This window comes from Aegilops tauschii, chromosome 4 (assembly GCF_002575655.3).
Source record: "Aegilops tauschii subsp. strangulata cultivar AL8/78 chromosome 4, Aet v6.0, whole genome shotgun sequence".
Lineage (NCBI taxonomy): Eukaryota > Viridiplantae > Streptophyta > Magnoliopsida > Poales > Poaceae > Aegilops > Aegilops tauschii.
In genome coordinates this window covers 187,477,393-187,489,949 of record NC_053038.3, presented here as the reverse complement: position 1 = coordinate 187,489,949, position 12,557 = coordinate 187,477,393, and positions in this window count along the sequence as shown.

Genomic DNA, 12,557 nt, shown 5'->3' with positions numbered 1-12,557 from the left:
ACAGATGTCCCAATGGGCTGAGCTTCATAGGATATCCGGCGCTGCCATGAAGAACGTCATAATCCGGCTGTGGCCGACTGAGCCTATTCCGAATAGCTACTTCGGCTTGGTGCAGCAGTTTGTTGATGCGGCGCCACGTATCGACACTGTTAAGCGGTCGGCGTGCATTGACGATGCATGGATGGCCTTTGCCCGTGTCAAGACATACTGGGGGAAGATGAAGGCCATCGATGTTGCAGTGAAGAGTCCACTCAAGGGCAAGAACCATCACGCACCGGAGCATTATTTTGAGCACGTCTTGGAGGCTGCCCGCTTGATAGATGGTCAATGCTCAAAAGGCATAATATTTGAGTGAACTTTGTACAAATTGTAAAAGACAAATTTTATAATCCGTCTATATTTTAGTTTTGCCTAAAGGCTTTTGTTCCTCCTGTGCGGCCGTTTGTATATGATCTAAAAGTTTTCTAGTTGTCGGCTTCAGCCCCCTCGTAGGAAATACGGGGGTGTTCGGAAAAGCATTTGATCACTCTTGACCCAACGTCTTGGTCCGTGAAGGAGGTGTCAATGCGGCGAACCAGGCAACCGGACTATAGGGCATTAACACTTTAACTTAGCCATAGGAGTTTTATGGTGGGTCTATGATATAGCCCCTGGTATGTACGCGGGTTATTCTCGTATGATGCGTTTACATATTTGACCTGGGAGAGGTCCTTCGTGTGACACGGAAGGAACCGCGAAAGATTCCAGTAAGTCATTGAGTGGTTGACCAGCTCTCGTCGCATCATGACAGTCAGTTTTTGGCTTTCTCTACTGAGGTGCTTAGGCAGGTTAACCGGAAGCAAAATCGCAGTAGTTCTCCCTTTACTACCTTAGCCGATATAGCGGAACGTAAGGTAGCAAGCACAGGAGCCGGGCAACCCAACTATTGACCCAAGACATGATTCGGAGCTGATGCATATAAGGCCAAACTGATGATGCCGAAGTACGCTATAGAGCTGTTCGGACTTGTCAGCAACTCGTTTTGTTCCCATACCGAGCCCCTGGCAAGTTATGCCGAGGTGTATGTTTGAAACAACCGTAGGGGCAATAACTCGGACTTTTAGAAAAGAGTGGATCATTTTTACCGGGATCTGAGTGATGTGCCAATCGTTTATATAAATAATGAAGCCATACCCTGGCTATTTTACATGCCAAGGGTGGATGGTTGAGGATAAAGGTACTTTCCAGGCTCAAAATACTGAGTACGGTCTACAAAAATTTATTTTGGACCTCTTGTCGCACATCTGCGTCGCCTGTCCTCGGTTAGGGTATTCCTTGACGGAAATGACTTTTGGATGAGTGTATGAATCCGAACTTTGATAGAGCCCGTGAGTGACTAGCCTTTGAGCCAACTATAGAGAAGATAGTAAAAAAAGGAAAAATAGTTAGGAAAACAAGAGAGTTTATGGGAGTGCTTGTAGGCCTATCCTTATTGTGCTTTCGCCGATGCCCAGGGTATTTTAAGTGCATAATTATGTATGCGTGGAACTGACTTCGCAGGCATATTAGGCGAGCGGAGGAAGCCTAATTGCTAGTCCAGTATGGACATTGACCGGTCGTGTTGAACAGAGACTGGCGGCACCCTGGCCGATGAGGTATGCGGTGAGGTGAGGCCGCTTTGTAGTTCGGCTAAGGTATCCATAGTATGATCTTTTGTATGGGGGGTGTTCGTGCATTCACCTCTAGGGGTGTATGTGACATATACCATGTTAACTATTTTTACTTTGGGAGGAAACTGCTTCTGTCCCCTGGTGTTCTGTTGGTGAGTCTCTTCGCCGTCGCTATCGCCGGGCGGCCCCTTCTCCTTGTGTCCGGCATTCAACTTGACTGCCGGTTTGAAAACCCAACAGATTCTATTAGTGTGATTAGCTGGTTCATTGGGGTGGCCATGAATCTGGCATGGCCTGTCCAATATTCTGCCTAAATTGGATTGTCCGTCCCTTTTTGCCGTGAACGGCTTTTTTCGTTGGCTGGGTCTGGGGCCGCTTAATCCAGCGTTGACCGCTGTGTCACGTGTTCCCTCATTGTTATTGAGGTGCTTGTTTTTATTGCGTTGTGGCTTCCCATTGCTTTCCCGGATTTCGGAAGTGCCCGGGTCGTTGGCGCTATTGCTTCTACGAGCGAGCCATCATGGTCGTAAGGGCTGACAAGGATTTTGGTCTTTCCTGACCAACGTGGCGGGTCAGCCACTCATCCCGGACGTTGTGTTTGAAGACCGCTAGGGCTTCTGCGTCAGGACAGTCTACGATTTGGTTCTTTTTAACTAAGAACCTAGTCCAGAGCTTCCTTGCGGACTCCCTGGGCTGCTGGACAATGTGACTTAAATCATCGGCATCCGGTGGGCGGATATATGTACCCTGGAAGTTGCCGCGGAAGGCGTCTTCCAGATCCTCCCAGCTGCCAATCGAGTTTTTGCGCAGACTGTTTAACTAGTGCCGAGCTAGTCCTTTGAGTTTTAACGGGAGGTATTTGATGGCATGAAGGTCGTCTCAGCGGGACATATGTATATGGAGAAGGAAATCCTCAATCCACACCCTTCAGGGATCGGTTGTTCCATCGTATGATTCAATATTTACAGGTTTAAACCCTTCAGGGAATTTATGATCCATCACCTCATCAGTGACGCAAAGGGGGTGTGCGGCTCCTCTATGTCGGGCCACAATGCGACGTATCTCTGATGGAGTTCGTCTGCGGTTTTTGGTACGGCCAATAGATTGTCGTCGTAGCGTGTTGAGGTGCGTCTTTGCGATCCATGGATCGATCTGGTGTATCCTGTTCTGCTGTACATGTCCTGCCGAGTGCCGTGTTTATACTTCCGGGCTGCTTTATATTTGTTTTCATGCTCCGCTGGTATAGGCTGTTGTTCGGCTTGAATTGCCGCTTCCTCCCGACCACGTAGTGGTCTGTTAGCCATATTGCGCGAGGGAGGTACGGACTTCGGTGCATCCTCATCGAACTGAGGCAGCAGTTTGCGCTTTGGGTAACTCTTGGCTGGGCGTTTGAGGCTGTATTCTTCGGCTGCTAGGACATCAGTCCATCTGTCGTTGAGCAGATCTTGGTCAGCTTGAATCAGCTGCCGTTTCTTTTCCAGACTTCTTGTTGTGGCAATGAGCCAACGCTTGAAGCGCTCCTGCTCGGAGGGTTCCTCTGGCACGATGAATTCTTCGTCGCCGAGGCTTGTCTCGTCTTCGGAGAGCGGGGGATAATTGTCATCCTCCGAATTGTCATGTGTGGCCTGTTCATCACGGCTAACTTGCCCGTTTCCTGGTTCCCCCTGATTGGAAGTTGCCTCAACAGGGTCTTCATTGTTTCCGGCATCTTCCGGAGTATTATTTCCTCCGGTGCCAGCGTTGCTGTCTTTGGAACGACGTGATTTAGAGCGGCGCCGAGGACGCCGGCGTTTGTTCTGTGTCTCAGGAGTTTTATTCTCAACTGGATCTTTTTGGTCATTGTCGTTGGTTTCTTTAGGTGTATCCACCATGTACACGTCGTACGAAGAAGTGTCCGTCCTTTTTGCAATGAATGGCGGATTTTGGTTTTGCTCCGCATCAGCATCGTCATCCATATCGTCGAGGTCTTTGGAGCTGTAATCAAGCGTGTCGGTTAAATCCTTGACCGTGCCTATGAAGTGGGTGGCGGGTGGGAAGCAAAATTCTCCATCGTCAGCCCCTAGTTCGAACCGGACATAGTTCGGCTGTGGGTCCCCCGCCAAGGACATGTTCTTTAGTGAGCTTAGCACATCGCCCAAGGGTGAGTGCTGGAAGATGTCTTCGGCGCTGAACTCGCAGACCGATAAACGATCAAGTTCGGCATGCGCAGACTCACATGGTTCAGAACATACAACCAGAGACGAGTCCGGAGTTCCGGCAACATAGATATCGTGTGAGGTTAAGTCCATATGCGGCTCCAACGTCGGGGAATCTATGGCCTCCATGGTGGGGTTGAGCCTCCAGTCCTTGGATGGCGCCGTATGCTCCACCTCTAAGGCCAGAGCGGTTACATGAGCTATCTCCTGAATGCGGTCCAATGACAGATTTAGGTCATGTTCATCGAGGTGACCAGGAGCGGTCGCCACTGTCTTGAATCCAGCGAAGATCAAATCTCCACGGATGTCCGCGACGTAGTTCAAGCTCCTAAGTCTGACCTGGTGGCCAGGGGCGTAGCTATCGATCTGCTCCAAATGGCCAAGCGAGTTGGCCCGCAGTGCGAAGCCACCGAACACGAAGAACTGTCCGGGGAGGAAGGTCTCGCCTTGGACAGCATCGGCGCTGATGATTGAAGGGGCCATCAAACCTTTAAGGGACGGTAGAGTGGAACTCTCAATGAAAGCACCAATGTCGGTGTCAAAACCGGCGGATCTCCGGTAGGGGGTCCCGAACTGTGCCTCTAAGGTCGATGGTAACAGGAGCAGGGGACACGATGTTTACCCAGGTTCGGGCCCTCTCTATGGAGGTAATACCCTACGTCCTGCTTGATTGATCTTGATGAATATGAGTGTCAGTGTCAAAACCGGCGGATCTCGGGTAGGGGGTCCCGAACTGTGCGTCTAAGGTCGATGGTAACATGAGACAGATGACACGATGTTTACCCAGATCGGGCCCTCTCTATGGAGGTAATACCCTACTTCCTGCTTGATTGATCTTAATGGATATGAGTATTACAAGAGTTGATCTACCACAAGATCGTAATGGCTAAACCCTCGAAGTCTAGCCTGTATGACTATGGTAATGAGTCTCTCTTTCTGGACTAAGTCCTCCGGTTTATATAGAAACCAGGAGGATGTAGGGTTACACAAGGTCGTTTACGAAGAAAGGACTTTACATATTCGGTCGCCAAACTTGCCTTCCACGCCAAGGAGAGTCCTATCCGGACACGAGTGCAGTCTTCGGTCCTCGTATCTTCATAGCCCATCAGTTCGGCCCATGGCTAACAGGCCGGACGCCCGAGGACCCCTTAGTCGAGGACTCCCTCAGTAGCCCCCGAACCAGGCTTCAATGACGAGGTGTTCGGCGCGCAGATTGTCTTCGGCATTGCAAGGAGGGTTCCTCCTCCGACGACTTCCAAGTAATGTATTCGGCTTATAATTCAATGCCGCACCCCTCGGCTTCTGTGCATCTATAACTTCAGCTTCCACGTGTCGGGCGAATGCGGACGGTCAGGGTATTTTTGCAAATAACACCCCGGCAATGCAAGAAAGAGCATCTATTTAAAGAGATTGGGTCTCAGATCCATTTGGCACCATGCGGAGAAAGTCCTCAGAGATTTCCAGGAAAGACCATTCCAACATGGCTAACATTCCCAGCTCCTCCTCCTGTTCCGACCAGAGAAAGGTGAGTGGGAGAGGTGCTCTGTGTCCCACAGTCAATTGGAGAAGTTGCAAACGCAGGGATTTCTCCCTCCTGCAGATCTGGTCCCTATTCGAGCGGGGTTGAAATCCTTCAACGGCAAAACCCAGGCGGAGGATTTCCCCAATCCATATGCAGGGGAACGAGTGTGCCTCGTCCCCTATTTGCTAAGGGGCATGGGATTTCCAATTCACCCATTCCTCCGAGGGCTTCCGGAATATTATGGCCTCTAGCTACACAATTTTACCCCAACCTCCATCCTGCATATCGCAGGTTATGTTGCCTTATGCGAACTATTCCTGGGTTGTGAGGCCCATTTTGATCTGTGGAGAAGGTTGTTTTGTCTTGTCCCGCCCAACCACAAGGGATCGATTTTTGAAGTGGGCGGAGCAGAAATATGGCGTATTGCTGAGACCGGATACCTATCCGGCACGCCGAAGAAAGCTTCCGAAGAGTGGACCTCCGAATGGTTTTACATCGAGGACGTGGTACTTCTAGATCCAGTCTGGAGGGGTCTCCCCGAGTTTCCAAGTGTTCCTCTGAAGAAACACCACAACTGGCGCACTCGGAGCCTCGAGGAGGAAGATAGTGCGGAAGTCCGCCAACTCCTGAGCATGATTAGGACGCTTGCCCAGTCCGGATACACAATAGTCGAAGTGATGGCGACCTCCATAGTGCGGGGTGTCCAGCCACTTCAGTACAGAGGAATTCCCATGTGGAACTACAATGGGGAAGATGACGCCTTCCGCTGCGGCAGGAAAGGTCCGGACACCCGTGCCGCCCTAGCCAAAGTATTGGCCGAACTATTCAAGGGTGAGGAAGAGGAGTTCCTGCGCATCACGCACAGAGAAGGATATTCCATGTACAGTCCTCCTAGCTGGGTAAGCCCCCAACTCTTCTGCTCTACTCACCTCACTCCCTGAGCTTTGCTTCAATGAATATTAACCCGTCCATTTGTAACAACATTGGCGAAGGATTTCCGAGGGGCTTCACAGCCCCGCCCCGCCCCACAGCCCGAGGGCCACAATCGGGACCTTGGCCCTCGATTTGAAGAGGATCTGGATATATTCGTGGTGCTCGAGAATGGCGTATTTTACCAGGCGAGATACGACGGCACCGAAGTGCCCATCATCGCCGATTACCCTTGTCTTCTCCCCGCTTCGCACGTAAGTAGTCAGGAGACATCTCCCCCGAAAGGGTTCCCTCGTTCCACCTCACCCACGGCACTGTCTCGTGCTTCGAAGGGGAGGCGTTCTACATACCGTGCTACTCCAGGAGCCACTCCGAAGAGAGCGGCTCCCGCACGGGGCCCTCGTCAAAGAGGTATGGGTTTGCAAATACGTTTTCTTAATAGTCACACCCAACCGTGACTTTCATGTTCATCCTGCATCAGGAAAAGAGTCCGCCGGACTATGTCCGTTGGTCCGGTCAGTAATACTCCCAACAGCAAGGATCCAGCCTCAGCCGAGGGGACGGGGGCCGATATGGGAGTGACGCCGGACTGTCCTTCGGCCGAGGGCTTGGAGAATATGTCAGTCACCAACTCGGAAGTGGAGAGCGCCATGAATCATCGGCGCCGGAGGGCCATTTTATGAGACCGCCGCTTTTCAGAAGAGGCGTTTAATGCCTTCAGCTCGCCTGATGCATACATCCGAGCTGCTCGAGATGGGCTTAGCAGAGCCACAAAGCAACATTTAAAAGATGTGCAGGTACGTTTACTGTGTCTCAGTATGATAACCGTATGCCAGTAGCCCCTGAGACTTAAAGTAGTTGGAACAACTGATTTGAGGATCGCTGCATGATCAGGTTCTGTCGGAGAAGAACGACGTGCTAGCCCAAGAGCTAGAAAAGTGCCGGACGTAGTTAAACGCAGTGACTGCAGAGCTGGAAAAATCCAAGTCGGTGTCTTCTGGTGATATTTCCCTCCATTGAGAAACAGTTATTGCATAGCAACCGTGTTAAAAAAGCGGCTTTATCTCATAACAGGATCATCGGATCAATTGGAGGAAAAAGAGTCGAAAAGGCTGCATGCCGCAGGCAAGCGGGTTTTGACCCATGTCAGACAGGAGAAACAAACTCCAAGACACAAACACCCAGCTGGGCGAAGAGCTGAAGGATGTGCGGGCCCATCTAGCTGAGTCCGTGAAGGAGAACAAAAAACTGCGAGGCGGCATATTCAGTATGTGGCCGTAGCTGTGATTGCAGGTACATTGATGGGCCGTCCCGAAGAGGAGGTGTCCGGATCATCAAGTGATCTTCTGCAAGGGCTGTCGCAGTTGCACGAGCAAGCTCGGAAGGCAATGCGGAGTGTAGCCAAGGCCTTATGGCCATCCGACTCCCCTCCAGGGAGTATGGAGAAGCTTGTAGAGCTTTTCAAGGGAGCGCGGCGGCGTATCCGACTATGGACGATATCGGCCTGGCGAGTGTGCGCGAGAGGCCTGGGCCATGGTAAAAATGCGGTATACCAAGCTGTATCCGAATCACATGGCCTGGGTCGGACCGCTAGGGTCAAATGGGGAAGAGATTCCCGTTAATTTAGTATATGACCAAGTAGAGGTGGCTGCTAGATATTCCCAACAGGATTGTAAATTAGACCGCCTGTTGGACGGTATAGAGGAGGAAGTTTTTATGTCCTAAGTGACTATGTACTTTCCTTCTAGCTGGATTGTAAAACGATTGTCATGGCCGACCTTTTTGCTTCGACCTCTCGACCCAAAGGTGCGGAGTGGTTCCGAATACCTGAGCTGCAAAATAAACCGGGGTATGCATGGAAACTAGGCGTAGGGGTCATAGTTGCTTGAAAAGACAAGTTGTATCCGGCTAGTTATGTTATATTACATTAAAATTGTAAGAAACATCTTCCAGAGAGAATAGTTCCGTTAAGGGTTCCTTTCCCTGGGTGTGCATGCATTTTATGTGCATGTCCAGACCGTGATGAAAAAATCACAGTGTGTATAACTTCTGGGGGTTAACAATGGAACAAGTGCAAAGACATCTTTAGTTCACCGACCGAATATTCCCTTAAGAACGCTAGATTTCGGCTTCACCCAGTCTGAGGTACACATCCGGATGACCCGACAGTAACAATCGCAGAGGTGCTCCCTTTATGCCCTAGCCGAACTAACGGGAACGTAGGGCATAAGCACAGGAGTCATGCAACCCAACTTGGTCAAAACTTAAGTCATATCGATGCATATAATGGCAAAGAAAAGGTACATATGGGAGAAAACGCATATGTGATGAGCTTGATGCTCGGGAAATAGTAATGGCAAGCTTCTGTCCAGGAAGCCCCCATGTGTAATGGACGAACATACTTGAAGATGTATGCGTCAGGGCTGCACGGTCTAACCGCGCGAAAGCTTTGAAGGCTAAAGAGCGAAAACGAAAAGAGAAAAAAATGATGAAAACAATAAGAGGAAGGAGACGAACAAAGAGTTCGGTGCTAGGCATTGAATCTTCGGAGTCTAGCCGCGTTACAGGGGTTCGGCTCTAGTCGATTGTCTGACGCATCATGCAAGCAGTACGCCCCTCCAGTGAGAACTTCGTCGATGATGAAGGGACCCTCCCACTTGGGCTTGAGTTTGTCCTTTTTCTTCTCTGGTAGGCGTAGAACGAGTTCGCCGACGTTGTAACTTTTCGCCCGCGCTTCTCTGCTTTGATACCTACGAGCCTGCTGTTGATAAAATGCAGAACGGGCTATTGTGACGTCGCGCTCCTCCTCCAGGGCATCTAAGCTATCCTGCCGATCGAGCTCGGCCTCTCTCTCTTCGTACATGCGCACTTGAGGTGAGTCATGAATAATGTAGCAGGGTAATACTGCCTCTGCGCCGTACACCATGAAAAAGGTGAGTATCCGGTAGTGTGATTGGGCGTGGTCCACAGCCCCCAGAGTACGGAGTCGAGCTCCTCAACTGAGTGCTCGTCTGATTCCTTCAAAGATCGCACTAGTCTGGCCTTAATGCCGCTCATAATGAGACCATTGGCTCTTTCGACTTGACCGTTTGTCTGTGGGTGATAGACAGAGGCGTAATTGAGCTTGATGCCCAGATTGGCGCACCAGGTTTTCACTTCGTCAACTGTGAAGTTGGAGCCGTTGTCGGTGATGATGCTGTGCGGAACACCATAATGCTGTACAACACCGGATATGAATTCTCTCACTGGCCCAGATTCGGCCGTTTTAACTGGTTTGGCTTCTATCCACTTAGTGAATTTAGCCACCATGACCAGCAAATATTTTTCCTTGTGGCTTCCTCCTTTAAGGGGTCCAACCATATCTAGTCCCCAGACCGTAAAAGGCCAAGTGATGGGGTTTGTTTGTAGGGCAGTGGGGGCATATGGCTTTGGTTGGCGTAGAGTTGGGATCCGACGCAATGTTGGACAAGGTCATGTGCATCTGCTAGGGCCGTCGGCCAATAAAACCCTGTACGGAAGGCCTTGCTAACAAGGGCCCGAGCTGCGGCGTGGTGCCCGCCAAGACCGGCGTGAATCTCAGCCAGGAGCTGCCGCCCCTCCTCCTCGGAGATACATTTTTGAAGGATGTCGGTAGCGCTTTTCTTATAGAGTTCTCCGTCGTGAACCTTATAGGCCTTCGAACGCCGAACAATGCGGCGGGCCTCATTCTGATCCTCAGGAAGTTCCTTCCTATTAAGGTAGGCCAAGAAGGGTTTGGTCCATGGGGCAATGACCACCATAATTAGATGGGCCGACGGTGTTATTTCGGTGGCTGAGCCGCCGATGACATCTGTGTGTTCGAAATCTGGAGTTGTCTTCGGATCCGGACTAGTATTGACGCTTTCCCCCTGTCAGACCACGGATGGCTTAGAAAGTCTTTCCAAACAGATATTGGGTGGGACGGGGTCGCGCTTGGCACCAATACGAGCGAGGACGTCCACCGCTTGATTACTCTCTCGGGCCACGTGATGAAACTCAAGCCCCTCGAACCGAGCCGACATCTTTAGGACGTCATTACGATAAGCTTCCATCTTTGGATCCTTAGCATCGAAATCTCCATTTATTTGAGATATTGCAAGGTTTGAGTCCTCGCACACCTCCAGGCGTTGTATGCCCATGGAGACAGCCATCCGGAGACCATGCAAGAAGGCCTCGTATTCGGCTGCGTTGTTGGAATCTGTGTATAGTATTTGGAGTATGTACTGGACGACGTCTCCAGTAGGGGACGTTAACACGACGCCCGCTTCTAGCGCCGCTAGCATTTTTGAGCCATCGAAATACATAACCCAATTGGAATATGTGCCATACTCTTTAGGGAGTTCGACCTCTATCCATTCAGCGACGAAGTCAGCCAGTACTCGGGATTTAATAGCTCGATGTGGTTTTTATGAAATATCGAATGGAAGGAGTTCAATGGCCCATTTGCCAATCCGGCCCGTGGCATCGCGGTTGTTTATAATGTCGTTAAGTGGTACTTCGGAAGCCACCGTGATCGAACACTCCTGGAAGTAATGTCGGAGCTTTCGGGATGCCATGAAGACCGCGTATGCTATCTTTTGATAATGGGGGTACCGAGATTTGCATGGTGTAAGGACAGTGGATACGTAGTATACTGGCTTCTGAAGCGGGAATTTGTATCCGTCCTATTCTCGTTCAACGACGACCACGGCGTTCACCTCCTGATGTGTTGCCAATATGTATAATAACATAGGTTCGCCGACGTTTGGCGCGGCCAGGATTGGGTTGCTCGCTAAAAGGGTTTGTATCTCCTCCAATCCGGCTGTTGCCGCATCCGTCCACTCGAAGTGATTGGTTCGTCGTAGAAGGCGATAGAGTGGCAGTGCCTTTTCTCCCAATCTGGAGATAAAGCGACTTAGAGCTGCCACGCAACCCGCGAGTTTTTGGACTTGTTTGAGGTCCGTTGGCGTGGCCAGTTGAGACAGAGCTCGAATTTTGGCTGGACTTGCTTCAATTCCTCTATTGGAAACGATGAAGCCCAGCAGTTTTCCAGCGGGGACGCCGAAAACACATTTTTCCAGATTGAGCTTAATCTCATACACGTGGAGGTTGTCGATTGTGAGATGTAAATCGTCTATGAGTGTTTCGACGTTCCTAGTTTTGATGACGATGTTGTCCACATAAGCTTCAATTGTCTTGCTGATCTGTTTCTCCAGGCATGTTTCAATCATGCGTTGGTATGTGGCACCGGCGTTGTTGAGCCCGAAGGGCATGGTGTTGAAGCAGAATGGCCCATATGGGGTAATAAATGCCGTTGCAGCTTGATCGGACTCCTTCATTTTGATTTGATGGTATCCGGAATATGCATCAAGAAAACAAAGTGAGTCGTGTCCTGCGGTAGCTTCGATGATTTGATCAATGTGGGGGAGGGGTAAGGGATCCTTGGGGAAGCCTTATTGAGGTCTTTAAAGTCGACGTGCAGGCGCCAGGATTTGTGCTTCTTTGGTACCATCACCAGGTTTACCAGCCAGTCCGGATGTTTTATTTCTCTGATGAATCCCGCCTCTATTAGATTGGCCAGCTCCTTCCCCATTGCTTGGCGTTTGGGTTCGGAAAAGCGCCGCAGTGCTTGTTTGACTGGTTTGTATTCCTTTAATATATTGAGGCTATGTTCAGCCAGCTTGCGTGGGATTTCGGGCATGTCAGAAGGGTGCCAGGTGAATATATCCCAGTTTTCACGAAGGAAATCCCGTACTGCGGCTTCGACCATGTGGTCTAGTTGTACTCCAATGGATGCTGTCTTCTTGGGGTCCGTTGGGTGGACCTGGAATTTGACAATTTCTTCTGCCGGTTTGAAGGAGGTGGATTTGGGTCGTTTGTCTAAGATCACATCATCCCTATCCACCGTAGAGCGCAGTGCAGTTAATTCTTCGGCTGCGAGGGCTTTAGATAATGCCTCAAGGGCCAGGGATGCGGTTTTGTTTTCGGCGTGGAGTGCTATGTCCGGATCACTGACAAGAGTTATTATGCCGTTTGGTCCGGGCATTTTGAGCTTCATGTACCCGTAATGAGGTATAGGTTGGAAGCGTGTAAAAGCGTCTCGCCCCAACAGGGCGTGGTATCCGCTGCTGAAAGGAGCCACTTGGAAGGTGATTTCTTCAGACCGATAATTCTCCGGCATGCTGAATACCACGTCAAGTATGATTTTTCCCGCACACCGCGCCTCCCGACTGGGAATGATTCCTCGGAAGGTCATGCTACTTT